The 25,569-nt window shown below is 39.7% G+C and overlaps 1 protein-coding gene across 4 annotated transcripts in view; it reads right to left on the bottom strand.

The window, feature by feature from the left end:
- The window catches only part of PRKCD (protein kinase C delta), a 60,847-nt gene that overhangs the window by 27,693 nt on the left and 7,585 nt on the right, over positions 1-25,569 (bottom strand). Inside the window, exon 1 of one of the 4 annotated variants that reach the window (XM_085072879.1) lies at positions 35-150. The exons of the other annotated variants lie outside the window; for them this stretch is intronic. The gene's annotated coding sequence lies outside the window, so the exon portion shown is untranslated. Of the gene's footprint in view, positions 1-34; positions 151-25,569 lie in introns of those variants that run through there. 4 annotated transcript variants of the gene reach the window in all.

Here is a 25,569-nt window from a genome sequence, read left to right as displayed (position 1 = left end):
CAGAGCTAGTGATCCAACCTGTGAGCCTCCCTACCTCCACATCCCAGGCAAAGAGGAGAGAGACAGTGCTGGAAAGCTCCAGCACTCCTGTGTCACCTGCTTTAAATTATCAGGAATTACAAGAATTCAGAACACCTGTAATTCCTAATTCAGCAAACAGGTGTTTCATTACAGTCTTCCCTCATTCTTAAGAGCAGATTTCAGTTTACAACTCACAGCACCTTTAGCAATGGAGTTTGCCCTATATGTCAATATTGTTTTGTGAAACAAAAAGGACTTGTTCAAAGGGTAAGAGAAAACAGTCATCTGACAGAAAAGCAATGCTAGTGCATTCAGAGAATGAAGGCTGCAGGGAAGGAGGGATTAGGAGAAAAGAGTTAACAATGTAACAGGAAGGGACGGTGGAAAAAAAAATTAAGACTTGACACTGGGCTGAGCTGGCCTTTTGACTGCACATTGTCAACCAGCTTGGTCATGCAATGCTAGTAAAAACATTTCAAACAGCCCTGGGCATCCTGGCATTTTTTTATGTAGAGGCATCGACCTGAGAAACAATTAACATCCCTCTTCTATCTCTGAAGGCCCATGCAGTCATTTAGATAAAAGACTGAAATCAACACTCTTTGCAGCAAGACAGCATATAGCTCCTGACAGCATTATTTGCACATCTCACACTCTCCCCATGTGGAGACCATTTTCAATAAATGGAAAAATTTCATTACTAACTTTATTGAGCTAGTTTTTATTAATTGACTGTCTCCCTATTTTCATTTCTATAGAGTAAAACGAAGTTAGAATGCAAGTTTAGGATTACTTGGCACCACTGCTTATCCCCCTGAAGAACTGAAAGCCACAACTATAATTCACATTCACACAAAAGCTCCCCCAGGCTCACAAAAAAACCATAACCCTCCCACACTAATCCACTGCTTATTGCAGCTTGGGGCACCATTTGATGAGAGTGAAGACTGAGGTGACCTCACAAAGAAAGAAAAATAGACAGCTTTTGTAAAAATTAACAAATACCATCTGACAGCTCACTTTCACAAATGCAACTTAGCACAATACTCATCAGGAGTTTTAATGAGGAACATATTTTAGGTGCACAAGAGACCTTGTGCTCACTGTGTTCAGTGCTACACCCCAGTGATCAGCTACAGGACTTGCCAACACCGGATCACATATCATTACTACTCAACATGGATGTAAAAGAAACCAGATTTCAGCCTAGTTCATCCCTGGGAAACAGCTCTAAGACCCAGTGAGGCCACAGGTAGAAACAAGCTGGGTAGGTCAACATGTAGCTGCCACTAGAAAGCTTATTTAACAGAATTACAGGAGATTTCTGCTGTAAGGGACAGCCCAGCTAAAAGTCAATTTCCAGTAAGCCTGTGACTATATTAACAAAAAACTGGAAAGCACTGACAAAGCTAAACTAACAATTGCACTGATTTCACTCAGCCCATCTGACTCAAGCCAACATTAGTCCCGACACAGAATACAAGGACTTACAGCTTAGTACTTTAACTCCAAGTTATCAGATACAATAAAAACAATGCATATGCATTTTGAGTAATCCCACATTTCTCTCCAATCCCCAATCTCTCATTTCCAATGGCCAAATACATTTGGAGGACATATTTTCAACTCTGCTTCATGGTTTTGAATGTGGTTATTTGTTGTAGTTTCATTGTACTCAGCTCATTTCTCACTCAGAAACACTACACACAAGCAATTCAGCAGTTAGGAGAAAACACAAATATCACAGAGTTTTTGACAATGCTCAAAGTCCAAGGTCACAGTGGAAATCAGAAGAGAACTGTTTGTTTTTAATTTCACAACAATTTAAAAAGAGCTCCAACAAACTCAGCAGCTGCCTTTTCTTGCCAAGTTTCTCTACTCTTATACATAATGCTTTTTGTCACAGAAGTAGAGATCTTAAATGCCTACATGCAAACTCTCACTGTATGTTGTAGACTATACCATGGCAGAGAGACGTTAAATGAGGAAGGAGGATTTGGATTTGCTCCTCAAATACATTTTCTGATCCTTTCCTATGCTAAGATGTACTGTGAGATAGTTGACAAGTATCAGCTGCACTGCTGTAAACAAAAACATACCCGACTAAAACTGCTTTTGGCAGTGAAACTCAGTGAAAGAACTAATTTTAATTCAACAAAGTTTCTCAAAATCCCTTCTGAGTACAGTCATCCAAAATGTTCTCATATTTGAAAAGGAAAGCAACACATAGGCTTTGCTTGTTGCATTTTAGACAAGAGTCCTGCTCCAGTCTCTGTGACTGCTACAGAAGTGGCAGCACAACTGCTGACTCTTGTTTTAAGGGCTGTATCTGTCAAGAACTGAAACTGCTACAAAACACCAGCTTTGAATTGAGGGAGATTTTACAATCTACTCATAATCTGCATTGCAGCTACGAAGTATTAAAGCCAAACTCTTCTCCCTAAAGAGCAAGATTTTATCCAAACCAAATGGTGGAAAAATTGAGATGTGAGCTCTAAGAATACTGCAAGTTTAAATGACAGGTTCAGTATCTCAAACAGTTTCAAAGTCAAAGTACAATCTGGAAAAAAAAAAACCAACCTAAGGAAAAAATATCCCAGTAACATTCCTGTATATGAAGTACCTGGTGGCAGCCACAGGATGCTGTCCAGCACAATGTTCATTTTGTCAGGGATCCCTGATCTTCTCTATTCCAAGCTAAACCCATGTTCTATGCTATCTGGGATAGATTCTGCAAAATCCACAGTGCTTTCCATGGGACTTTAAAATTGAGGGGTTTCTACTATTTAACCCTGTTGCTTTTCTTTCCATATTCTCAGTACAGCATAAGAGAGGGAAAAAATGGGAACATCTTTACATCAATGTCAACACCTGCCCGATGAAGAAATGCTCAATTTTCACACTGATGTGTTTGCAACACAGCGCTTTAAAGAAAATTAAAACCTCAAATATTCTAAGGAGAATTTTATCAAGATTTGCTGACACAAAATTCATATTAGATTAGAAATCTACTCCACAGAGACCAAAGGGACAAAGAGTAAATTCTGTAGTTTCTCTCCTTCCATCAGAGCCCAGCTCTCGGGGACTGGCAGTGAAGGCGGTGCTTGCCAGAGTTCCTTTGTTACTGTAATTCTGCCTTGTTATAAACAGTGAGGGCAAGCCAGCCCTAGCACAGCCCAGAAACAAAGGCACGGTTGTGACTCTTCCACAAAGCAGGAAAGAACATCAAAGCAGTGGATGATCTGGAGGAAAGCAGTGGATCATCTGGAGGAAATGCTGACACTGGCTGACAACAGAGCACTGGAGAGACTAAAAACTAATGGGCCTAAACAGAGCCAGGCTGTTCCATCACTGATAAGGAGCATATATCCAAGAGAAATACAATTGAGAAAACTCCCCTGCTGGTTTGTGCCTCTGATTTCCTTGCATTGGTCTGCACAACATTTTGCAGATGGCTGTAAAGCTGCACACACATCATGGCTTTTGCATGCTGTCTCACAGAACAGTTCTGGGTGGCATGAAATGCCTGATTCCTGCTTAGCTCCTTGCTGAGGCTGCTTCCAAGGCCACAAAATTGCTCTCGGAAACACCAACAGCACCACACACACGAGACCAATTTGCACTTTTTCCTGAAAAGATGCAGCAGTAACTTCTTCCTCTTTAAGATGGAAAAATATAGATTATTTCCAACCTTTTTTACACAAGGGTTTCCTGTCCTCTGTTCTGGCAACAGACAAGAAAGACAGCAACAAATTACTGTCCAACTTATTGCCCCCACAGCACCTCCAAAACCATGAACAAGGTTCTCCGTGGTCTTTGTGTACAGCCTGCAAAGGTGATTATGCTGCTTTCATGGCACTAATACAAGACAGCCTGCAAACAGAGATGCTGGAAGAGTGATTAGCATCCTTGACCTGTGCAAACTGTGTTTTTATTGCTCCCATATGTGACAAGGCACAGTCCCTGCACTTGTATCCTTTCAGCTGAAGGTCCAAGAGAGAAAAGCAATACCTGTGCTGGAGGACACTTCACTGAACCACAGGAATATGGTGCTGACCACTGTCTACATTGCACACCTATGATCAGTCTACAGCGACTTTTAGCAGGTTCTGTTACATGTCAAAGTCTTTATTTGATGCTCTGTACGCAAAAGTCAATCCAAAAATGAAGTCCGTTTACAAGAGACTTATTATATTTGCTGTTACGAACCTTGTCAAAAAGATACACAGCAGCATCCTTTGCCAGCTAGACTTCCCTAGGCACTACTGCTGTTCAAGTAAACCCTGAAAAATATCCTTATATCCCACCTCCAATCACTTTACATCATGATGCTGAACACTCACAGACACCAGAGATGGCAAAAAAAACCTCATTATCTTCAGGTGATGCTCTGAAAGCCTAAAATCTACAGAGAGCTTAAAAGGTGCTCTCTACAAAACAGGGCTAAATTGACATGTTGCATGTAGGTGCCTAAAAAAAAAAAAAGGGAGAAAGATCCAAAAAAGTACTGCCCCTGCGGCAGCATCACTTGTACTCTTATTTAGATTTAGCCATTATGGTACAACTATCTCCTATGAATGGTTTGCTTTAGAAATTAGAATTGTGGGACTGTACACTCATGAAAGCAACATATATCCATGAGGTGATATTTTAAAAAATGCAGTTATCTCCAGAAAGTCAAGGACAAAAAAAAGCACTTTTAAAACAGCCCAACCAGCTACAATTTCTGCAGTAATATTTCTAAACCAGTGTGTCTTCATAAAATGTTTTAAAATCATTACACAATTTTATGAAAAGTAAGCAAAGACAACAAGAAATTCAACTCACAATTCAATTTCCTTGCTGTCAAATTTACAGCAAATGATTTTTTTTCCTGGTTCATAATTTCAAAATGACAATTCCATACACTGAATTTTAGTATAAATGATACAAGTTTGGGGTTTATTTTGTCTTTTTAAAAAAAAAAAAAAATCAGTACAAGCAGAGTGGCTCAGAGTCCTAAATCTAGCCTGGAAAAAAGTGTAGTTACCATTTCCTTCCCTTCCTCCCCCAAGTATTTTCTTTCAGATACTTCTGCTTTTGCTGGGTTAGGCCAAGGCCAGAAACAGAAACAATTACATAATAAAATCTGTCACTGTGTTGCAACAGTCTGGAGAAGAATCCATCTAGATAAGCCATGGAGCAAGAGATGTTCCTTGGTTTCATCCCACTTGGCCAGAAGAACAGATTTTTCCAAGTTTCCACACCTCTTTTGCATGCTCAGCGTCTCCAAACTGCCCAAATTTGTGGCTGCTGTCTAAATTGCTGGTATTTCCCCAACACCCCTCAAGGCAAAAGAATTACAGATACTTTCCCTTATCATTACAATTACAATTTGACTCAAACTTTTCATAATATGAGCACCAGAAACACTTTTCTAAACAGGGAAACTCTTTCAATCTTGGCAGCACAAACTCCTGGAGCTCAGGGTGGATGCAGATTGAAGGTAAGCAAGAGTTAAAACAGATCTGGTTTTATGAGCTTTTAGGAAGACACAGAGCCCAATTTATTTGAGCATAAGATAACATGATCAGCTCAGTAACAACAGTTGACTGTTCTTGAAGTGGTTTCAAGTACACAGAGGATGAAAAATCTGGGTTTTACACTAAAAGATCAGTAAGATGAGGAAATTCTGGACTCTGAAACAGGCAGCAGGCCAGGCAGTCATGCAACATATGCTGCAAGATAAAAACACCATTTTACACTAAATATCCTTTTTTTGGAAATGGAGAAAGAACATCTAGAGCAACAAAGTTGGCTTTTCCAATATTCCACAACCACTGCTTGGTGGGGAGAAGGGGGAAGTACTGTCAGCTCTTTTTTCTTTAGAAGTGCATAAGAAATAGCCATTTAAATAATTTTTTTAAGAGCCCTGAGTTCTCCTTCCTCTGTGAACACACAGGGCTAAATATGAAAACACTTCAGGCCACTGTTTGTCACCATCACCAAAATCAAGCTTGAAACAAAAGTGCAAATGAATCCTCTACATTAATTTCAAGCCCAAACATCAGACATTAAAACAATGCAAGTGAAGAAACGGTGCCTGAAGCCCAAAGACTTTGCTAATTATTTCTGATAGCACAAGCTGATATAATTTGTTAAGTACAGCTGAAACAACATTCTGGAAGGATTAATACAATAGGGCTGGCTAGACAGACCCTTATGAAGCTTCAGGTGAACCAACAATTCATTAATATCAAACCACACTATAAAATGGGAACGTGTCCAAAATATTTAGACAGGAGGCAAACCAAGGCTTTCCTCTATGCAATGCATAATTTCAGTCTAATTAGGAAGCTGGTTTTTTCTTTGACACAGGGAATAAGTAGAGGTTGAGGTTTTTTTCCCTGCAATTAAGTAACACAATCCCTTCCACATGAGAGGGAAAAAACCCCCTATTATGTGAAAGGGATGAAGGTACACTTCTCTATAATAATACAGCCTGTAGCCAAGCTCTACACCAGGTCTGGCTGTGTCACTGAAGAAGGCACTGGAGGAGCTGTGCTGAGTCTGAGCCCCTGATCAGCTCCCACTTCCTCAACAATGGTCAAGAAATCTGGCAGTTTTTAGTCAGCATGACTGAATTGCAAAACCGTACATCAAATTTATCATGTGAATGCGAATTCTCCAGAGGAAGCAAGACATTCTGCAAAAGGCTTCCTAGACTTTTTTGTAACAATCAGTACGTGAGGACAGCCAAGCCACTCAAAGCTTTCAGAAGGACCAAACGAAAGGAAAATAGCCAAAGAAAACCCAATGCACAGTAACTGCTGAGGTACCACCATGATCAAGTGGACAGGGATCCACATTTGGGCACATTCCAGTAGCATATTTCTCCTCCAGCAGAGGAGATACACACCAAGCCCATCTGCTACCTCATTCTTTGAGTACTTTTATCTAGGATCCATTATAACATCCGAGATTCTCTGGCTTTTCAGTGCCTAAAGGGGCTCCAAGAGAGCTGGAGAGGGACTTTGGACAAGGGCCTGGAGGGACAGAACAAGGGAGAGTGATTTCCCACTGCTAGAGGGGAGGGTTAGATGGGATATCAGGAAGAAATTCTTCCCTCTGAGGGTGGGAAGGCCCTGGCACAGGGTGCCCAGAGAAGCTGTGGCTGCCCCTGGATCCCTGGCAGTGTCCAAGGCCAGGCTGGACAGGGCTTGGAGCAACCTGGGATAGTGGAAGATTTCCCTGCCCATGGCAGGGGGCTGGAACTGGATGATCTTTAAGGGCTCTTCCAATCCAAATCCTTCCAGAATTCTATGATTTTCTGCTCAATTATAAGCTTCCTGGAAATTGAGATGTATTTCCCAGAAAGAACAACAGAAAATGCCAACAGCATATTTTCAAACCAAACAGAAAACACTGCCATTCTCTTCAAACCACTGGAGGGGTTTTATGTTTGGGTGGTTTTTTTAATATTTTCCACTGAAATCCCTTCACACTGAAAAAGCCAAATACCATAAAGACAGTACGTAAATTACAGTTTAAGAAAGAGAGAAATTTTTAATTTGTCTTATTTTAAATGTACTGGGTTAATGCATCTACATGAACCATGAAGAAGGAAAAAATGGAAATAAAGAAACTGGACATTCAATAGAAATATAAAAAATGCCCTCTAAAACAGTGCAATTAGAAAACAATTTTAGTTTGCTCTTTTGAAGACATCAGCATATTATGCAGTCTAAATGCCTCTCAAAGAGCACAAGCCTCCAAGTCAGAAATTTATCCTACTGCCAGCACTTATGACCTAATCCTCCAAGTATCTGGAAAACTAGAATATTCATTAGCTGAGAGGACTGTATCATTATTCATACATGCTGGAAATCTGCTGCTCAGATAACCTCATCAGAGGAAACAATTCAGTCCATGGATATATGCTTGTGATCAAGGCTTTTAAACTAAATGGGTGCAGGAGTTATGAACCAAAATTTTTGCTCATTAACTGTGTATGGAGTTGTAGGAATAGATCCAATCCACCCTGTTGGCTTTATCTGGCATTATTGGGGTTGTTTGGTTTGTTTTTTTGAGGTGACCTTTAAGGTCCCTCCCAACCCAAACCATTCTGTGTTTCTATGATGGGCTAGATCTGCCTTTCTGAGCACACTGATCCTCCTTCTTGCTATTTTCTGGTACTCAAAGGCTGCTCAGGGTAGGTAATAAAGGAACCAACCTTTTACTTTTTTTGTTTTTGTTGTTTCATTACTGGGAATGTGAAGGCCAAAAATCACAGAAGAAATGTAAATAACCAATTTAAGTCAACTTAATCAAGACCTTTTTCTATTGTTTATCAACTGAAGAACAGAGAAGCCATACATGGATATGTGCATGACTACCTGTGATTCTGTGATCTCTCTTTTGCAATGAAGAGAGAAAAGAACCATAACTGAGTGTCACTGAGGATACACAGGGTGATGCCAAATAATGAATGGCTTTTCATATGCAAAACACTACACACACAGAGAAATACAAACCAAATACCCAAGAATTTCACTTTGCAACACTGCAAGTCAGCATCTGTTTTGTTACTTTATTGTGTCATTGCACTAATGAGCATATTGATAAACAAGACACAAACTTCTTTACCTGTCAAAAAAATACTTTCAGGAAGACACGTGTAACTGTCAGGGCTACTGAAGAAAGTCTTTGATTACAGTTGTACTCTTGTGTTCCAGTTAATCCACAGATGCAGCAGAGTGTTCAATGATTTTCCTACAGACAAGCTTTCCTGGCTCATTATGGCCTATCACTTTCTCCATCACTAAATGGATAAACGAATTAAAGGCTTGGTCACTTTCCCTGCACCTTCCAATTACTTCTGACTGTTTTTGTTGTACATGTTTCTTCTGCCATAGAAGTTCTTCTTTACAATAACTTCTATAGCAACCTTTTGATGGAAATGACACATCCTAACGCTCTGCTTTCCAACCACAATGTGCTACTGGAGGTGACAGCAGGCTAGGGGGGTTTTTCTGTGAGATCATTCAGTTAAAAGGGATGATAGGGGCATGGCTGCTACTGGCACAGAAGATCTCAAGAAGAAAATCAAACAGCTGTAAAGGCCCAAAGCTCCTGAGGCAGCAGCACACATGGTGGGCACAATGCTCTTCCTAACCTTTCCAGTGCAATCACGGTTTTAAAGGGGACAGCCAGGTCATGGAGTGAAGCCCACAGGAACCAGAATGCTCCCAGCAGCTCTAAATGCAAATGTTCCTGCATGGAAAGATCACTTGTCCCCAGGCAGCCAAGTGGGAAATTCTCTTTCCACATGGTGTCATTTCTTTGAGTAGATCTACCCTTAATGGTCTGCCCAGTCCTGCCTCCAGATCTTTCCTCTGTGAATTAGTATTATCCACACCGCCTTGATTTTTTCCCTTCTCCAGTACCAAGAGGCTCTTTCACACTGTTTACTATGCAACTTGCTTAATCACAGCTTGCTTAATTATAATTACCCTGGCATTTTGTGTATCTGAAACACCTTTCACTTCCATGCAGCAGCAAATGAGTGAGCAGTGGGTGCTGGCTAGGAGCTCTCCTGGTGTTTACAACAAACCTAGAACAAATTAGCCCAAAAAGATTCCTTTCTGCCTCGTGGTTTACAGCACTCAGCACTCCTCAGGCCACAGGATGCTGGCTTTTCCCCACAGGCCTGGATATTTGCTTCTACTACAGCACAAAGTACATAAATCCTGCTCTAAATGATGTTTTTTCCATATTAGCAATTACTGCTCAACCCACAGACACGTTTTGTGACCAGGACTGAGAAGTAATTCACACAATTAAGAAGAGGTAAATAGATGCCCACAATCCACTTCTCACAAGAAGTTAGTCCACATCTTGGATAATTTGAGAGTCTCCAGTACTGAGTAAACATAAGTTAAACCAACTTTGGCCAAATAAATTTCAACTTTGTGGGAAAGAGCTGCAGACAGCTACATTTCCAGCCTTTAAAGAGACAACCCCATTCTGCCTCTGTGGGACTACTAAAAAATTAAAATATTTACTCAGACGTGAAAAACAGCTATATTGAAAAATGTATTTGCTTGTATTTTGAAAATGCTTAATTAAAAAGTGGTTTGGTAAATATATTTTTATGCTCCTGTGATGCATCCCCTTGTCCCAAATGCAGTTTTTCAAGCACAAGACTAACCTTTTCTTAACTGCTTTAAAATGAAATCCACCTCTGAAAATGCAGTTATGAAACCCAAGTCTGACAGAAAATCAGCACTTAAAATTCATCTGAGGAGATGTCAAAGGAGAAAAGAACCTCACAATTCTCTTGCAGCTGTCAGCACTCTATGTTCACCTAACACTGAGAAGTGCAAACATGTATCACACGCATAAAGATCGGATATCCTGAGTAAGAAGAATGATTTTCATAATTATCTCCTCTCATTAACATTTTGTTCCACTGAAGCAGTAGGGATTTTTTTATACTTAAAAAGTTATGAGGAAAATATTGCATAAAGCTACCTCTGAAAGACTCAGATATAATAAGTAACAAATACAAGTATTTAGTACCGTTCTGTAGCAATGATACATAGTTTAGGTACTGCCCAAGAAATAGATTCTTCACCCTCCCTGAAAGTAGATCTGAGCAGTTCTCAAGTTTTACTCTGAATCTTTGAACACAAAGTCAAAATAGAAACATTTCAAGCATCAATGTGTAGCATTGCATAATACAAAAGCAGTTTAGGAGACCTAAACAGTAGTTGGGTAGAATTGTTTCCATTCTTTGTAACTCAACTTCCAACACCATGTTAAATTTTAGGACAAGCAAGTACAATAAACTCTGTCCACAGAAGAGAAAACACTGTTCACTTTGTTTTTTCTTGTCAGTAAATATTTTGGGGCTCTTGCTTAATTCAGAATAAACTTTCAGTAATCACTACAATGGAAACACTACTTTCTGTTTCCAGAGAATGATTAGAATCTCTACACAATTTTCAGTAACAACTTAAAAAGACACAGTTTGAATTTTTCCAGCATCTTCTAGTGAAGTCACTCGAGCTACACAAAGAAACAGCTATTCCAGACATTTGTATGGAGTTCAGTAGAACACAGTATCACTTTTAAGATCTTGACATGAGTCAAAAGATCAAGGTTTGGGTTTGTGACCCTTTTACTGCTGACCTCTTTTCCTCTGCTCCCTTTTCCTATCACCACCTATCTACCACAAAGTGTAGCTGACCAAATGGCTATTGACAGGCTTGTCTACTTAGTCGTAATAGATCATCATAGCTAAGGTTTATCATCTAAAGCCTTCAAAGTCAGAGTTTTACCATTTCTTTCAAAAACACTCAACAGAAAGAGTCAATATTATACTTTAAGCAAAGTGTCAGGATGGCCAGTTACAGGTTCCAAACAGCAACTCTACACATTTCTGAGGTAATGAGTTACTGAATTTATATTCAGAACTTTTGCCCCTGTCCCCTACAGCAAAGGGAATCAAGAGACTTGCTGTAATTTTGCATTACAGAAGATGCATTATGCATGCAGGTTAATTAATTTGCTTCCATGACCAGACAGGGACAAGGTTCTTAAGATTCCTCTTTGATATGAGTAATTCTTGTGGAAACTCCCAACTTCCGCGCTTACTCATAAACCAGGGAGCAAGAGTGCTGAGCAAGGATACAGCTCAGAGTTGCACAGACAGGTAATCTGCCATTACAAATACTCATTAAAGCATTATACCTATTACAGTATTACAGATTACCCTTTCAACATCCTTTTTTCAATCTGAAACAAATTCACCAAACTTAATATCCAAGGGGCATCTCAAGTAGTTTGTAGACTGTCTACCAACCTTTGAAATATATCTTTATAAAATTATAAGACTGACATGTTTTTTTTCCCCAAAAGCTTTTCCTTTCAAGGGCCTTGCAACAACTGGGATGTTTCAATCAACCACAAGGACAACATGCTGAAGATCTGAAGGGCAGATAAATGTAAGTGCATTTTAGTTTGGGATAAGAAGACTACAGGCCAGGCTTGATGCAGATGTTAGTAGCACCTTAAGTGATCAGTTCTCAGTTGATATCTTACACAGTGTTAAGTGAAACCTATTTATCCTACAAAACTGTTACTCTGAAAAACCTTAAGCTTCCCCTATAATAAATAATACTAAGTAAACCAAGCTGAATACAAGGAATGATGGAGAACAGAAATACCCAGGGAAGTGAAAAAAAAGAGAACTTAAAATGGAAAGATTAAATTTATTCTATCCTACTCTCTTCCTGGTTTATTAACTAACACTAGCAAAGGACATTTTAGCAAGAGTTTCATGTTATCTACTCAACTACCTGGACAGAAGGTGTCCAGACACAGACCAACAACAAGACTAGCCTTACAACATGCTCATTCTTTTATTCATTTCCTTACACACAAGTAAGGAATCATTTTCATAAAAGTTTCACAACACACCTTTAAAAAAAAAAAAAATCTTTACCTCGAGGAACACTACACTACAGCCCAAGTTCTTATTTTTCCTCCTGGTGCTGAGGCCCAGCTGGCCTTAGTTTCAGGAGGCACCTCTCAAGTAGGAAACAGCAGCATTCTTTCAGGTTTCAGCATTCATTGGACTCACTACAAATGATGACTGAAACCTCATTTTCACATCCAAACAAACAATGGGGAGAGATAAGATTACACAGCAGCAATTGGTGACTTCTGCAACTACAGGGAGGGGTGTTAGTAACCATAAAAGTAGACAAGGTCCCAATTTGAACTGTACTGTGTCCCTTTGAATTTGATCTTGAATGCACTATGACCCTGAGAAACCTTTTAACTTCTCTTTTCCTTAGTCTGCTCTAATAAAACAATATATATACTTGACAGAGTGCTTTAATTGTGAAGACTCACACCACAAACTTTAATATTAAAAATTGACTTTGTTAACACCAACTCTCAACTCAATTTCGAACAAATGGCTCATATTCATAGAGGAAAGCAAAATTACTTGGTCTGAACTAACCCAACAAATAACAGATACATTTTAAAATCTAGATTGTTAAATACAGCTTTGTTTGCAGAACAACTATCACAAATCATCTAAGTGGTAGAGGAATGGTAGATAGAGCGAAGTAGCCTCTGGAGCCTTTGTGGCATTAACCAGCTGTCAAAATACAGTTCAGCTCCATGGGAACACACCAAACATTCCCAGACACTCTGCCTGTAGTTTACAAACACTCCATAAATAATGCTTAAGCATCTAACAGGAGAGAGACACACATGACACTGAGAGCCAACAGTACAAGCAATGCAAAACACAGTTTAAGATAAACAAATAGAGATAACCAGAGCTCCTGAAGAACTCAAGATTGTTCCCTGATAGGTATTTAGCAGGTGAAATAAATGTTTGGGACCACACAGTGTGCAGAGAGAAGCCAGTAGGAACCAACCCAGAGAGCAAAAAGGAAAGATCTAGATCCATAACAAGTGACTCAAACATGTTTGAAAGCCAAATTGTTAAGAGAATTCAGATAACTGCATGACAACTCTATCTAGCAGGGGATTAAAAATAGGCAACAGGTGGGAGAGAAAGATGGGGAGGAACTTGAAAATTGTTACTTTTGTTGCTAGCTTTCACCACTGTTTTAATCATTCAGGGGACAGACCTTGATGGCCTGGATTTTGGGATCTAGACAACATGTTAGATTTTTCCTTCTCAAGCAAACTAACAGATTGTAGATAGAGAATTCTGGATTATCACAGATTTGAGTCTGTTTATGATTTTTTCAAGTGACAAACCCTAATTAAGTATATTTAGAAGAATTCTTTTCCTCTCATGATTCCTCAGTTAGCTCCTATCACTCCTGGAGAATTTTAACCCCTCTTTTTGGCATAGCTTACAGACAAACATTCCTGCTCAAACAAACTATGGCAGAGTCCATGGGAACACACAGTTTGCTAAAAAACACAGTAAAGAACAAGAAGCATCAACACCATAAGTGCAGTGACATGATACTGAAAATTCCTAGGTCTTGAAAACAGAAATTAAGTATTGGGGGGAGGGGGAAATAGCTGTGCTGGAGCTTGGGAATGAAGCACTCCACAACTTAAGGGAATAAAGAGCTCACATGTGAGTGTTTGGAGTACACTCCTTTGAGTGGCAGTGTCCTTGTCAGGATGCATTTCAGGGACCACAACCAGCCACTTCAGCTGAGCTCCTAAATAAGTACATGTCTTTCTTGGGAGGAGATACATGCCAGGAACAGGTACAACAGATACACCAGCCCTGACTGGGACCCCAGCTCCCCAGCAGGCTCAGCACAACCAAGCTGTATCAGCCCTAAGCTTGGGGACTGGAGTGATAGGCCATCCCTGCTGCACATGAAGCAAAGGTTGGTCCTGGGCTGCAGAGGCAGGGAGAGTCCCTAAGAGCTGGGCACTTATGCCACCAGTATGGCTTTCCTGGTATCAGTCTATTTACATTTTTTTAAAATCTTCCACTGGATGCTGATGACTATTTGAGCTATGGAAATTCATTAGATGGGTCACTGAATTATTTCCAAACAATAGTTTCTCTTTTGCCAGGAAGCTGAAGCCTTCTCTTTTGTCAGGAAGCCTTCTCAGAAAACACTGAGTGACTTTTCTGGAAGTTGACTGACAGTTAACTGTGCATTCTATGTGCATTATTTGATTATCATATAAATATTTCAGTGTGGCATCAGAAAGATAAAGCTCCACCTGAATATATGCAGTTTAAACTATATAAACTCATACCTCTTTCAGATTGCTCCTCTCCCTTCGGAAATACATTTTTGAGTGACACACAGTAAAAATATATTATAATGCAGAAGTAGTTAACAGGTGGTTCCCATGCTCTGTGTACTTAAGTACACAACTACAAATGAAATTATGACCTCTGTTACCCAAATGACTCATTCAAAACAGCAATAACAGCCTCTGACATGCACTACAGGCATGACTGCCAGCAAACTCCACTGAAATCATTTAACCTCTCTGATCAGTAGATGTGGGTTTGGTTACTTAGAAGTATGTCTAATTTTAATTATGACACTGAAGCTCCACAGACTTTGCAGGTTTTCTGCCTCAAAGGGACAAAGAGTTTTTAAGTTTCATCCAAAAAAAATTTCAGCTCTTTATTAGGACATATAATCACCTGGAATGTACTCTGAAGACACAGGCATAGCTAAAAATAAAATATGAGATTAGTATCTTAAATAGATGAGAAACTTTTATTTTTCCTGTAAATTTCCCTCCTTTAAAATGCAAATAATTCCATCTCTATGACACTGTGAAATTACCCAAAAAAAAACTGAGTTACTCTAATCACAAACACAGTGAACAACAAAATTACTGGCACTATCTTCAGAGCAGTTTTAACCAAATAAACAAAATCCTGCCCCAAACCAAGACATAATTCCCTCCACATTTAAGGATGAAAACAACAAAACCCCCCACCTTCCTTCTGCCTTTACACATTTAAGAAAGCTACGACATAACTACAGACTGCCTCAGTTCTAGTTTGCATATTAATCTTCATTTGGGCACTTTCCAACATTTCATAAACTCATTTTTCTTGCTGGCAGTGGGAGACATGGTATACACACAATGTCTGGAACTGGCATGATTTAGGCCCTGTGGGTCCTTCCAGCATGTAATGAAATAAAATTATCTGTTCTACCAAGGGACAGGACAAAATTTCTGTCCCATAGCATTCCTTGTTCCCAGTGACCTTGTTAGGCAATTATCTTCCCTTTAACATGGAAAGCTGGCAGCTTTCCCCTTCAAATAGCTGCATAATAAATGATATTGCTTGCCAAGAATACTTGCCTGTCATACCTGTTTTTCATACTTGGCAAAGATTTCACTCTGTCTTCTAAACCTCTTGGATAGGGGCTGTAACCACGCTTGGGCAAGACAGAAACAGTCACATCATCAGGAGAGTATCTGGGATTTTTCCTTGAATACACAAGGTAGACGATGAGTAATGCACTAACTCAGAAAGTCACCAAGTTTGTCTTTCTTAGGGAGCCCAGCACAACAGTCTGTGCTTCCTCCCTATTTCTAGTACAGCCTAACCACAAAAAATTAACTCTACAGAGTTAAGCTCTATTAACTCTTAACTCCAAGAACAAAAGAAATATTTTGCAGACTCACTGTTAACCCCTTTTCCTGATTTTTCTTTGGTAGTATCTTCCTAGACAGATGAGTTTTCTTCTAGATAACCTACAACTTTTAAGACCCAGGCTGTGGTAAATCTAAGCCACAGTGACCAAGTCCTTCAGCACCAAGTGTTTGCACCTGCTAGGAAATTACAGCTGACCACTGAAACTGAGAATCAACCCAAATGAGCCTTGTAGCCTGAAAACTTTTCCTGCTTTTCCAGATAAACAGGGCAGAGCCACAGGAGAGAAGCTTTCCACATTGTAAATGGAACAACAGTCAAATGGAACTGCTCTGCTTCATCCTCACTCTCTTGAGTACTAACACTGAGGTCAAGAACAATTGTTTGAAATACTACATGTGGCTCTCGACAAGGAGAAACAATGCTATACTTTATCACACCTAAATATCCTGAATTCACACAATAACTTGAATATGAATGACAGAAACCAAGTCAAGGAACAGACAACAGAGGAACCCTTATGTATTAGATGAAGCATCACCAGGAATCTTTCCTTTGTTCACAAAAGTAAAGTTATTGAAGTTGTACTCTCATAAAGAAGAGTTAGGATTTACCAAAACCACAACTCTACAAAAGAACTAAAGCACATGTATGCTTCACTAATCTAACAAAGCTTTTTTTCAATCTGATTCCATAAAAAGTTAGATTAGTCCCTGAAAATAATCAGGACTTTGAATGTTTCCACAGGCACCAAGGGAAAAAACCCCAAACCAAACAAAAACCAGAAAACTAGGACCAAAGCACACAGTAAAGCGTCAGGCATCAAACTCTGGAGCCATAACAAAGGCTTCATAATCTAAAAAAGATTACATGGTTGCCATTTTAGAGTGTTTCTGTGAGTGAGAGATAAATGAGAACATGGTAAAGGTCCAAAGTATACCAGCTGAATAAAACACAATCTGTTACATTTTCCAAGATAACACTGCTCCATCAGCTTTACTAGAAGCAGCACGGTGAGTGCAGCCAAATTTTCCCTGAACAGGAAAACCTCAGACCTGTGTGTCAATGGCAAGACAAGCCAAAGCATGTAACAAAGACCCTTTTAAACATGGGGAAATCTAACTAGGAAGGACAAACTAGCTACTGTAAGAGAACCAAAACTTCTATGCCCTAAGACATTCCCAGAGGTGGGATTTTACAGGAATACATGACTGTATTTGTATAACTATACACTTCACACTGATGTCGTATCAGCTCTTTCAAAGCATTTCACCAAATAAAAAACAAACAAACAAAAAACCCACAAACTGTAAGAGACTCAGAGTACACACTTGCAGAATTGTTTGACCAGAGTACAGTTGCTCTGAATTTGACACTGAGTTTTCACCCCGTTGCTGACTTTACAAAGCATTTTGAGAGGGAAAAACCTCCAGTTATAAGCAACTTCTGAATTCCAGCTCACTGTGCTACCTCCCTGCACCGCCTGCCACTGAACTAACCATTGGGAAGGCTAGTACTAAACTTCAGCAATTAAAAGAAAAGACTCTTTTAAGTTGCTCCTTTGGCAAGGATTCACACAAATTAATTACTGTGACAGATCCTGGAAACATCTGACTGCAAACTGCTGAGGACTTGACAGCAGCACACCAGATTTTGTTCAGAAGAAAAAAGTGGGAAAAACCCCCAAATACTCCCATTCCTTTAAGACGACTGAGACACCTAATTTTGAGCAAACACATTTTACCACAGCACAAGTTTTTCCTCTGGAGTTTTACCATCCATTTCTAATTAAACTACATACGAACACTGTGCGCATTTTTAGAGACCATCAATTTGTTTTTTTCCTCTGAAATTGGGACACATATAAAACCAGCAGTTTTTATATAAGAAATTAAGGATAGAGAAAGATGATTTAGGGACTGATCTTAGAAATTCATTAAATTGCAGTACACTGCTTCCTGCTAGAATTACTGTTGGAATTGATTATTTGTTTTAATAATTGACTGGCTTCAGCGTTTCCTAGGAGCACTACGGGAACTGCCACCAGTCTCTGGCAGGATTAAAGTACGAAGGAGAATCAAAGTAACCCAGAAAAGTTTCTTAAAATCAGTTTTTGACTGTTTGCTACCTATGTATCCTAAAGCATAAGAACCAAAGGTCAAAGCAAAGAGCAAGCTGGGAAACAGAAAAACAAAGCCTTATGAAGTTTCATTATTTAAAAGGTTTCACTGCAGAACTTCTTTGTATAACATGCCTTTTAGAAACAAAGTACTGAACTGCATCTGTCTTTTCAGCAAAGCACAGAAAAGGATTAGGAAAAGAAAGTAGAGAACAGGAATACAAAGTGAAAAGTGGAAGTTGAGTTTCAATTCTGTGAAATATGCTCTACTAGGACTGATATCACCAGAATGTCAAAATACGTTTCAAAGTACAGCATTTGAAGTCTCAAATTATTTTCTTTCTTGAAGCAATATTAAGATCATGGTTTGCTATTTTCACACTCTATAAACAAAAGATGGGGTTTTTTTTCAGGGTTTGTTTTGGGGAGGACACCCATAGCCCACATCCTTTAATGGGTGCAATGGCATTGGTTAAAACAATTGTAGCAGAAGGAAAAAATATCACCTTCATTAACATTTTAATCAAATGTGTTGTCTGGTTAAAATCAGGGAAATTTCATCCTTGAAGCTCAATCTTGCAAGCATGAAGTACGAATGTAAGAATTCACTTCTCTGTCAATGACATTGCTACCAAGCCAGATAAATTATGGCCATACTGAAATCTTTGTAAACACATCTACAGCAAAAGGAAAACTGGTTGTACTGCTTTCAATCTGGTTTTACTCAGACATTGTTCAAAGTCTGGTGAGCCCATGTAACTCCACTCACTATCTAATTCCTTCCTGATACGATGGGCTGTGCAGGGTTTGAATACGTGTAGGCAAACCAAAGTCTAACAGCAACTGATAAACCTGGATGTCTTTGCAGCAGGGAAAGGCTCTGGGCAGGGTGAAGTACAGAGGTTTCTAGCTCTTGCTTAGGCTATGAAGTAAATAAATCAGCACTTTGCTTTGCCTGCTGGGTTACTCCCAGCACTGTTAGCAATGGATGGCACTACCAGGATGAAATTCATCCATGGTCCCCTCTCAGGCCCCATGGCATCTCCCACCAGTGGAGATCCCTCAAGTAGCCCATGGCCACTTCCCTGCTACCACTTCAGCCCTTTCTTCTGACCTACAAAGAATGCAGTGTTTTGATTTGCACAGTTGGAACACACAACCAAACATCTTAAAAACTGTTTCAAAGTAAAAGCTCCCATTTTTCTTTCGCAGTGTTTAGCGACACCTGGAAACTCTGAGAACTAATGTTGTCCTCCAAAGGGACAAATCAGAACTTCAACAGATAAATGATGTGGGAACCAGTTTAGAAATGTGTTTTATGAAATGCAGAGTCAGAGACAATCAGCCTCTGGATTCCAGGATCCACATTAAAGGAACCAAAGCAACCAGCCTACTCCTTCTTGATAGGTTGATTGCTAGGGACTTATATGTTGCTTGCTAGGGACTTCAGATAAGTACAGATAGTTACTTATCTGTAGATGTTATTACTGCACAGCTGAACACTTTCATTATTGATTAATATCATATGCACCTGATGTCACACAGCACTACACATTTGAAAAGAGCAATTGTACTGTTTGAGTTTTTGGGGAGGTGCAACTAATGGACAAATGGTGCCAAAGTCCTTCAGCTGATCCCCTCCACCTCCAGCCATCCAACCCAAGCTGAACACAAACTACAAGAGTGCTAATTTTATATAGCATGGTAATATTGAGAAAAGTTTAATAAAAAATGCTGCCACAGCTGAAGTCATTGCATTGCATAAAGTCTGAGAGGCTGAAAGGACAGGCTTGCATGTCCCATTCTGTAATCTACAACCTGTGGCTGAATTTGACACTGAGTTTTCACCCTGCTGCTGACTTTATAAAGCATTTTGAAAGGGAAAAACCTCCAGTTATAAGCAACTTCTGAATGCCAGCTCACTGTGCTACCCCCCTGCATTGCCTGCTACTGAACAAGCTGTTGGGAAGATTAGTACCAAACTTCAGCAATTAAAAGAAAACAATCCTTTAAGTTGCTTGTGGCTGCATCAAACACACAACAACAGGGACTTCCCACAGCTTCTGTCTTCCCTTTCACCACACTCTGTCTCCAATGGGAAAGGATTCTGTTCACTGGTAACCAGAACATGCCCTTCCAGCAACTTATGAGATCAAGCATTCAGAAGATTCAAAATGAGAACTTCTGTATAGTTGTGTGTGAAGGTTTGCAAGCTCAGCCAACCATAACCTCAGGTAAATGTGGGCACAGCATGATGTTCCTACCCCGGTTTTCTGCAAGTGCTTCCAGAGAGAAGCAGTCAGTATGAGAACATGGCTCTAAGTGATACTGAGTGAGTCCAGCTGAAATCTTTGGAAAGATGAAATGAACCAAAAAAGCTTTTCCAGATTCTTTTCCCAGAGGACAAAACCCTCTCCATTACTCCACTCCACTAATTTTTATTAACACACCTGCACGAGCACAAAATACGTTAATTATACAGGTAAAACCTAACTTCAAGTAAAAGAAATCTCTCAGAAACTTCATAAAGTCACAAAGAACACACAGGAAAATTCACAAGACTCAAGAGTATTTGCTTTTCCCCAAGATGTTGGCAGAACATTTACCTCATCTTTGTTCCAGCCTTGATACAATATTGTACAGTGTCAGTCACACGGAAATTTCTCCAGTTGGCACCAGGGAAGGGCTCAGGATTTGCCAGGACAGAAGTGGGTGTTGCTTTGCAGCACAAGCAGCTGAGCTCAGCATGCTCAGTCCTACACTGCTGGATGGGAGCTATGGGCTGCATCCCAGCTGGGCAGCTCAGGGCTCCCCCTGTGTGAGATGGGGATGGCAGCAAACCGCGGGATATGGACAGCACTCGCTGGGGTGTCCCAACCAAGCACCCACACTCAGCTTGCTGCAATTGGAAAAACGAGCAAAAAAAAGGAAAAAACTCCCAAACAAAAACCCCAACCAAAACCCTGGAGAAAAACAAAAACCAAGTTTTACTACTTATGTTCTGCTGGGCATGCAGCGAACAACTAATTACCCAAACTACTGAACTCATCAGAGGTCAAGCAGAAGCAGAGCAATTCTGCTAGCCAGTATAGCAGCAGTGTGGCTGCCATACCTCTCCAGAGTCCCAAACCCACCTCCAATCATTTCCCCCACCTGCCTCTGCATCCCTCCATTGCCTCTCACCTTGAGCACAGACAGCAGATAGAGTTACACTGGAATTTATACACAGGCTTTAAAAGGCTTACACAGTACAGACACTGATGGACTGCAAAGTGAGGGGTTTTTTTGTAGCTTTCCTAACAGATTACTTTGGGAGATTGAATGGTTAAGCAATTCAGAAGTGGTATTCAGTGGACTTTGGAAAATAAGACCCTGATCAGAAGAGCATTAAGCATGCTGCTCTCCATTTACTGCAACTTCACCCACTAGAACTCCAAGTAAGAGCTAAAGGACCACAGGAATAAAACCAAAATCAGAGAGACACAAACAGGCACGGTTTACTTATTATACAGCAGGGTACCCTTGCTAACTAAAGCAAAACTAAACACAGCAGAAGAGGGATTTATTCTTCCACCTTGGCCTGCCTAGGACTTCTTGCCTGTAAGCAAACGTTTTCAATTACATGAGTCTGGCATCCTTTTTGTGTTTTTAAGAGGATAAAACACTAGATACGGCTGTCTTTCTTTTGAAGTATTTGAATGTTCAGTGTCTGAGAAGCATTAAGTGGTCAGCCCAGCTTGGAGAGCTGTTAATTCAAAACAGAGCTGTGTAACTCGCATGGTTTAAAGCAAACAAAGAAAACACCCCTCTGCTTGAGACTCACTCAAAATTTTTCTAGTATTAAGATCAGCTTTACTCACTGGAAAACAGCATAAAATAGCAGCAAGAAAATCAGATTTATTAAAAAAAAAATCAAAAAAGAAAAATACCCAAATCATAATACAAGCAGATCGTTTTTTGCAACCTAGAGTAGGAGCAATGCTAAAATCCTTCCACAGCCCCCCAAACAAGATTTATTTGCCAGTGTGATGTAGTCTTAAAGTATAAAACCCTTCAGAATTCAAGCATGCCATCACACATGATGTGTGTATCAAAATGTTTTTAAATAGTTTAGAGTCTTTTCCTCACCATCTCCAGAAGCGTGATTTTCCAGCAAATGATATTCCAGTAATCGACAGATAAAGGAACTGAAAATAAATGTGGGTTTTTTTTTCTACTGACTTACATTGAAGTCATCACAGATGTTCTTACAGAGCCAACCAAAAAAAAAAAAAAGAAAAGAAAAAAAAGAAAAATAAAAAGAACAAGTCATGACTCTCAAAAGAGTAATTTTCTGTTTGAGTGTGTCCCTTTGACAAAACTGTAATCATGCTATGTAACGACTTTCAGAGTATTTTTTACTTTAAAAAAATTCCACTTTAGGTTATTATAGCCACAGAATACTGCTGATAACAATGCTGATTTTACTTATCAACCAGACAAAGCTCAACTTGTTGCTGCTCTGGTAATTAATTCCTTGTAATTTCACATGGCCAGAAGGGGAAGAAAGGTTTCTTCCTGGATATTTTTCCATTTAGAGTACTAAATAATTTTGCAAGTTTCATTCATCAATCAAGTTGAACTTTGCTATAACACCAGTTGCAGAACTTGTATCCACACAAGTGGCAAATCAGTTTATAAATGTTTAGAATTATTGTGTTTGCACAAGCTTTTGTATTTAACTGCATCAATTTAAGGGCAGACAAAGTGGACTGCCACATATGCTTAGACAAGGCTTAGCTATGATAAACTGACTCAGTCATTAAATACCCATATAAGAGCTCATTTTCTTCAGGGAAAAGATGGGGATTAATTGCTAAGTTAGCTATAATCACACATTATAGAAGATGAATGGCTAGTTCATCCCTAGGGAAAAAAAAAAATCATTAAAAGACTTCTGCTTTTTATGCTAAATTAAGTATTTACCCACACAATAAAGCACTGGAAAATCTTGGAAAAGTCTTTTCACTGTTTAAATGTTTTTTGGGGAAGGAAGCGAAATTTGGTTCTTTTCAAAGTACATTAAATTCTGCTCCTTGATGCAACAATAATTATCAACCTCATATTTGATTTCAGCACTGATATAGGTAATTATTACAATTTTAAAATAATAGATTTAACCTAACCCCTACTGTATTTAGAACTGCAGTATTTTATACATTAAAATATATTTCTATTCCCATAAACATATTCTAATGTTTTACTCAGAACTGTTTACTAAATGCACTAATGTACACTTTAGCTAGCACACTAGATTCCAAGTACTGCTTGTTTTAATAACATATGCTTGAACTCAGCTGTGAATAAGATGTGCACTAACTCCATACAAGAAATCTGCATGGAAGTAATTTTCAGTCATAATTTGGCCCTGCGAGGACACAGATATTAGAGTTAAAATACATATTAACTTTCAAATAATCAGTATTAAAGACTCCTTGTCAAGATTTGCTTTTAAAAAGCAGAAAGAAATGATATTACATGTCACATTCAAAAACAAAATACAATTCTGGGAAGGTGAACACTTCACTTCAAGAAGTCAGCAGCTCCCAGCTTCAAAGTTTTGAAAGAAGGCTTATGCAATGCAGAGTTCTAGTGATGGAAAGATTAGGTTCACAGTTATTAACTGGTAAGAGAATACAGAAATGAGTGCAGAACAATGCACAAAAAGTAGGAGATTGAAACTAAAAGCGGATTTTGGTCACAAGAGGTCCTTTCATTGGCTCTTTTCTCAAGCTACAAGGTGGAAGAAAAAAAGAACAGAATTCAACATAAGGAGAGACAATGAAGGACTGGCCTACTTTGGCTCCTTCTCCTTAAATCCATTTCTATATAAAATTTCAAGCAAATAAATATTTCTCTTTGCTTCAACTGCCACCCACTGGAAAAGGAAAGCAACATTAACTCCAAATTGCAAGACCCAAAATAGGTCAGAAAAATCAATCTGACAGACACTGGTACAGATTACATTAAAACCCTGGGGTTGCCTTGAAAATCTCAGTGGCTCTGGTTGAAATCAGCAAGCTTGCAAATTAAACTGAAACAAAAACCAGGATACAGTAACAAACCAGATCCACTTCCTCTCCCCACCCTGGCCCTGGTGAGAGCATTTGGGTTGTGTTACAAAAGTTTTGGGGAGGAGCTGGAGTTCCCGAGGACGGAGGGGGACTGGCAGCACAGGGTGTGACACGGGTGAGCAGCATGGCAGAGCCTGGCGTTTCTCATCACTCTGGGCTGTCCTTGCCATGCTCCAGGTCCATTGCTACACTCACAGCACTTCTCTTTCCTTCCTGCTCCTGCCTTACAACAGAAATCAATCAGCTCCCTTGCCTAAATGGCAGTTTTGGCATTCCCGCTTTCCTTTATCAGCAACCCCCACATTCCCTTCAGGGGATACGTGGGGTGTGTGTGGTGCAGATCCAACGACTTCATCTTTTGAGAAATAGAACCATGTGGAAAGGCTTGCTGAGAACAACCTGTATAGGCTGCAAGAGAGCATTATCACACACTTTGCACAAAACTTGTTCTAAGTCTAGTTAAGAGAAACCCATACATCCACCTCCAGCGCTTCCCTAGGTCAGCAGTGTGAGGTATTTGCACAGCAAGTGCAAAGTGACAGCAGTTTAACAGCATGTTGCACATGTGCCACAAAACCTGCCCTTTCCTGAACTGACTGCTCTGCAGAGATGCAGCCCTGACGAACCTGAGCCCAGGCTGCGATGGAAGGCAGGGAAGGCAAAAATCACAGCTGAGACTACTGAGGGAATGAGACAGACACACCCTGACTTCCTGGAGAGGAAAACCAGCCTCTGGTGAAACGAGACCAAATAAATGGGTATAATCAGATTCCAGAAGACCTTCCATGTTAAGGTATTCTCAAATGTATATGAGATGAAGCAAATTTTGCCAGCAAAATAGATGTAAAACCAATGAGCTGAGGTACAAATTGACTGCAGATTACCTTACTGTAAGGGTCCAAGGAAACTGGAGAAAGTAGAAAGAGGCCTAAGACCCTAATACAAGCATGGTGAGGATTAACAGAGAGACCTGTAAGTCCTTGGTCCAAATAACATTTGTTCAAATGGCCTCTACTTAAAAAAAAAAAAAAAAAAAAAAAAAAAACCACCAGGAAAAAATACCTGGCAATATTCCCTCATGAATATTCTCTTCTGTTATTGTAGAGGTGAGGAGTCCTCAGTGGAATGACTTCACTGGACTTGCACAACGAGAGATGTTTCTTTCACCAGGCAGAGCTGTGGCC

The sequence above is a fragment of the Lichenostomus cassidix genome, chromosome 12 (genome assembly GCF_008360975.1).
Source record: "Lichenostomus cassidix isolate B80296 chromosome 12, HeHo_3.0, whole genome shotgun sequence".
NCBI lineage: Eukaryota > Metazoa > Chordata > Aves > Passeriformes > Meliphagidae > Lichenostomus > Lichenostomus cassidix.
Note: the sequence above shows the minus strand (reverse complement) of the source record. Positions and strands in the feature narration are given on the sequence as shown.